Source organism: Gavialis gangeticus, unplaced genomic scaffold (genome assembly GCF_001723915.1).
Source record: "Gavialis gangeticus isolate Ggan-Ray unplaced genomic scaffold, GavGan_comp1, whole genome shotgun sequence".
NCBI lineage: Eukaryota > Metazoa > Chordata > Crocodylia > Gavialidae > Gavialis > Gavialis gangeticus.
The window spans coordinates 13,060,113-13,065,605 of record NW_017729004.1 but is presented as its reverse complement, the minus strand read 5'-3'; positions in this window follow the sequence as shown (position 1 = coordinate 13,065,605).

Here is a 5,493-nt window from a genome sequence, read left to right as displayed (position 1 = left end):
CAAAAAAAAAAAAAACCCCCCCCCCCCCCCCCCCCCCCAAACAGGATGTGACTGACTATCTGGACTTGTCAAACTCAGCTCCCTCTGTAGTCCTAACTTATTCCCACTGTTTACTCATGCAGATCTCTGGGGAGGGTATCCCCGTTGCCAGCTGAAGTCTACAGGGCAGGGCATAGGCAGTTTGCCTTTCCCAGATACATGCCAGGAGGCGAGTCTCATGGCGGGAGTGGGTGCAGCCTTACACAATCAAGCCTGCAGTGGCTGGCTTGCCCAGCTGAACAGTAAGGCACGTCTGTATTTTATGTCTGTATCACAGCAACAGCTGTATTGCCACACAGCACTTTACACCGTCGAGTGCCCACGGAGACAGGTGCTGCAGCGTAGCAGACGAGAGTTGAGGAGCTCCAGAGCACGTTGATGCCATTATATTAAACTGCTTATTTCCGGGGGCATGGGACTATTAGGGGTCCTCTTCTTTGTCCATTTACACAGTTATGGCATAGCAGAGGTACTCCAGCTCCTGGTTTGGGAGTGCGCTTACTTATCCTTGCACCCAGCCAATACAGCCTTCGAGATTTAGCCTTACAACACAGAAATGCCTGTGTAACCTGGGCTTTAACTCAGCTTCCCCCACTTTAAGGATTCAAATAGTAGCCTTTTGGCACAGTAGATGGGAAGTAGCTTGCTTTTAAAGCATGCAGCTGTCCCAGGTTTTCTGCTGAGGGTCACATCCAGGCTGATAACATCACTAGGCTCTCCAGCTAAGTTGAAAGTCCGTCTCTTGCAGGAGTCTGTGAGCCCTCTTGGCGCTCCTTCCTAGAGACTATTGGATTCTTCCCTGCTTCTCCCTTTGTATCAGAAGAGAAGCCTTGAGTCCTAACTCTTTCCTATCCTTCCCAAGGTTTGCACAACACAGAAAGAGGCCTCCAGCCTGCTTCTCAAATACAAGCATCATCCACAAAAGCATAAAGTTGCTTTTTGCCAGGGTCACTGCAGATAGCACCTCGTGGCTTTAGAGCCTCAGCCTGTCCTTGGCCACTGCATCACAGCAAGCCAAGCCTCCGTGCTCTCTAGATCTCCTAAGGAGCACAGGAAACTGGTTCTTCCCTTTCTCGCTTCAGCTGAACAGAGTTACTTGAGATGAGAGGAAACCCAAGCACAGGTGAGAGCGGGGCTTGCAGTTCAATTAAAGGCCTAGCTCACTCTGATAGTGGGATCATATCCTGGTAGTTGTGCCATGGCCTCTGTGCAAGTAACTAAGTTATAATTTCCAGCAAACAGAGGCTCAGCAGCATGACCCTAAATGTGGTAGGTGCACCCTTGAGCATTAGTGCCTGTTGCCGCCTGCCCAGGGACATCCCGCGAGTTCCCAAAGGACACTACCTATCAGCCCTTCCAATTTGCCACAGCTGGAAAAGATCTGTGGGTTTCCAAACCCTTTCAGGAGTTGGTGTGGGAAATGCAGCCTGATGGTTGTTAGTGGGAAAGCAACAATGTACTTGGGGAAGGTGCAGCCTATGGGAACGTGCTCCAGGGTAAGACTCTGAGCAAAGCACTTCCACTGCCCTAGCCCTTATGTTGTGTGGAAATATTAACCACCCCCATCCTCAAAGGAAGGAGATAGCCTTCCCACCTCTCCCACATACAGCAAGATGCCTGGCTCAAGGGGTCTCAACTGATGTCAGCTCCGGGAAGGAGGTAGATCATAGCAGTGCAAAAAAACAAACCCCTTTTCAACACCTGCCTGTGTTTTGCCCTGACCCTGGCATTGGCCCAGGTAAAAGCATCAGAACAGCCAGCTGGCACTGACCCTCTTGGCCTCTTTCAAAGGAAGGCCCTTCCTCCAACTGCAGTTCCCTCTAGCTGAAAAAAAGAGACATTTCTGGCAGGTCTCTTTAGTGGACAGCAAGCTGATAAGCCAGGTCCTCGCGCATGTGTTCAGGACAGCTTGGGGAATGGAAGGAGAAGAGGGCAGAAGCAGGTCGGTGCACCTGGTGCTGTGCAGGCAGGCTCTGCCCGCTTAAGAGTCCTTCCCAAAACCAAATACCAGTCTGTGAGCACCCCTGGGTGCCTGCAGCCTCCATTTGGCTTTGCTCCCTTTTGAGCCCCTCATAGCTCCAACAATAACCCTTGCTTCAAACAAAGAAGCAAAGCAAACCTTCAGGCTTTCTCCAAGCAGCAGGAAAATGCCATTTAATTCTAGCTCTTCCTAGAAGCAATTGCTTCTGGATATCAGTCTGCTTTCACCCCGATGCAAGCTGCTTGTTTTTTCTCCCCCTTGGACTTGTAACTGCCTGCTAATCACCCACAGCTGGGTTCCTACCCCAGGGTTATCTGCCTCCCTGAAGGGCCAGATTGCTCTGTTACACCATCATTGTAACTTCTTGATGTTGGGGCCTTTGCAATCCCAAGCATAACTTAGAGCAGCCTCAGTGTTTCTCTGCATTATGACAGCTGTCCACAGATACAGGGATACCGGCCACAGCGAATCCCCATTAGGGATTGCCAGAAACAGCACAAAGCAGCCACGGAGAGGGCAGGATTTCTCTCCGAGGTTACCTATCAGCCCTTTTTTATTTCACTTTTAAATCTGCAGGAGAGAACACGAGAAGGACCTGTTTTAGTTTCTGTCCTTCCTGAACAACCAGAACAACTTCAGCATCTAATTCACTGACAGGAGTACTTGTGGGTGTGACTTGGGAGTGAATGCCACTGTTCTGGCTGGCTTACCTCTACTGAATGAGGAACCTCCACATGGATGACAGCTGCTCCAGTTCTTCAGCTGGGCCCTCGGTGGATTCACGTGTACTAGGGATCAGGAACAGAAGATGGCCTGTAGTTCATGTTCGCTTCGGAGTTGGCACTGAAATGGATTTGCAGTTAAAATAGGGCTTTGTTCTGCAAAGTGTCTGTACACATGGGACAGCGGGGGTCCGGATGCTCGTCTGTTGATTCCAAGTGACAAAGGACCCCGGCCCCATGCAGCGTACTTGGCATCAAACATCATCAATCATAAAGGGTTTGCAGGCCAAACGATGCCCTTTATTTACTTCTGTTATGACCTAGTTGCCTTCAAAATGTGTTGCTGTGAACGGGTTTGCACACTGCGGGTGTGAATAGAGGTTTATAACCAAAGCTGCTGATGGTGCACAGACTTTGAATTCTCATAAAGGCAGCAATGGTGATCAAAAGTCCCAAACACAGGGAAAGGAGAGCAAGCACTGTGCTACCTCCTGTTGGCTCTAGGCACTGATGGGCTGACACCTCAACATAGGTGTAACCTCTCTCCTGAGTAGGCTGGACTAAATTTTGACAGACATCTCAGGGCTTTTTAACTCCTTAACTGTGCCCATTAACTTTGACTAATACATACCGCATCCCAGACCAATGGAGCTATTTCTTGAACTCTTCCAAACCACCCCCTTCCTACCATACTCATACCAGTGAAAATAACCCTCATTGTGTTAAATTAAAATACCATCACTCTTTCTTATACTAAATGCATTCTGCAAAGTTAGGGAAATAAAGGCAAGTACAATATATTTTTGTCATTAAGGTAAACAGCTAGACCTGTGCATACAGACACAAGGGATCGTGCTTTGACAAGGCCAACTTTCATTGATACCTGTGGGGCCAGGATTTCACCGCAGAAGATCTGAATAAGTATGTGACGGTGTCCGTGCAATAGCACTGTAGTGTTGTATCCATGATGATCCAGGGAAACAGCGAGAAGCAAGATCTGTTTAGTAATATCTTTTATTGAACTAAGAGTTAGACATGCTTTCAGGCACAAAATGCACTTCTTTAGGCCACAAAGTGAGAACCTTGCACAGTCATTCTCCTTTTTTCCAGCTCTGAATTTACTGTAGGCATTGAAATACTCAGTCTTTTGCTTAAAGCCCCAGCTCCTGAAATCACTGTCTGTCCTTGTATCTCAATTTTCATTTAGGGGGGGAAAAAAATCTACCCCCCATGGCTGCAAAGGGAGACTGGAAAAGAACATGACCCAAGGATGTCCTAAAGGTTTTGAAAGCAGTCGACAAATAAAATGTACAACAAAAAGCGATTGCTTAAAAAAAAAGGAAACTGGGTTTTTGGGCTAATCCTGTGATATCTGAATTCAGACTCATAATTTTTTTTTAAAGGCCCAGGATGATGGGCTCCTGTGCGGTTATTTTTCAGAAGAAAATGACACACTAATGAAATCCCAGGTTCCTACTAAAAGGCAATATAATGTGGACACCATAACAATGTCTACCATGACGGCGAGAATCCCACTAACCATGAAAGTGGTTTCAAGAGCTCCGCTGTGGTAGGAGTCCATGGCATGTAAATTGACTGAAACGGCTGGGTTGTCAGCTTGCTAAAATAGCTCGTACGGAGGTGCTGACAAAAACATCCTGGCATTGCAGTCCAACACCTCCAGTCCTCACAGGGTTATCAGTGACGTTTGACTCTGAAGCATTTTTCTCTTGCTGCCAACAGCCATGCCACTTGAACTATTTGCTTTCACATGCTTTCCCTTTGACACGGGTGCTATTTCTTTGTAATATGTAAACACTCAGGAGGATTTCCATGTTTGTTCTTTGGGGAGATAGGGGGGGAGGCCCTTATTTTCCAACGATACATAGAAAATGACATGAAGAAACTGCCTCTTTCACTTCCAGTTTCAGCGTTATTTGTGGGTGATGTTTTCCTGCCTGGCTTTTCTCCTTTTTACCCCCTTTCCCAGCATGCTGTTTATAGCTGGAAAATTCATTGCTCTTCTCAAGAATACAACACTCTTACTGTCGCTGTGCATGGAGCCGTACGATACCAGAGCTTGGTGGCCGCCTGCTTCTGATTACAAAGACACGGGCATTTCTTTTCTTTCTTTGTGTGCTCCTACGCCTGCAGCTGTTGATGATTATGAAAACTCCCCCTAAGAGCAAAGCAAATGGCCATAGCATCCTGTAATAGATCTCCTTGGGCTGACCTACACTCATGTAACATTAAGAATTGAACCCAACTCCTGGATTTTCAAAGCTGCTCAGAGATTTGATCACGCAAGTACCATGGAGGAGCAAAACAATGGAAAGTTCGCCATCAAAACCCTGATATCATGCTGAGCGTGCTGGTCTGGTCTCGCGCTGATTTACTCTAGTGTGACAATCCTGTCAGATTCTCCAGTGCTTCGTGCCATGGCTAATCAGTTCTGCATGATCAGAATAGGCCAGGTCCTCAGGTTGTGGAAATTAACACAGCTTCATTAACTTCAATTAAGCACCAGCTCCTTACAAGGAGGATTTGCCTCACCAGCTTCTTTTCTGGAACTAGCCAGAAAACACGAACTTTGTTTTACCACAAATGCCAAGGTTTCATAGTTTCATAGTTAGTCAGGTCGGAAGGGACCTGAGCAGATCATCAAGTCCAACCCCCTGCCATGGCAGGAAAGAGTACTGGGGTCAAACGACCCCAGCAAGGTGATTGTCTAGCCTTGTCTTAAAGACCCCC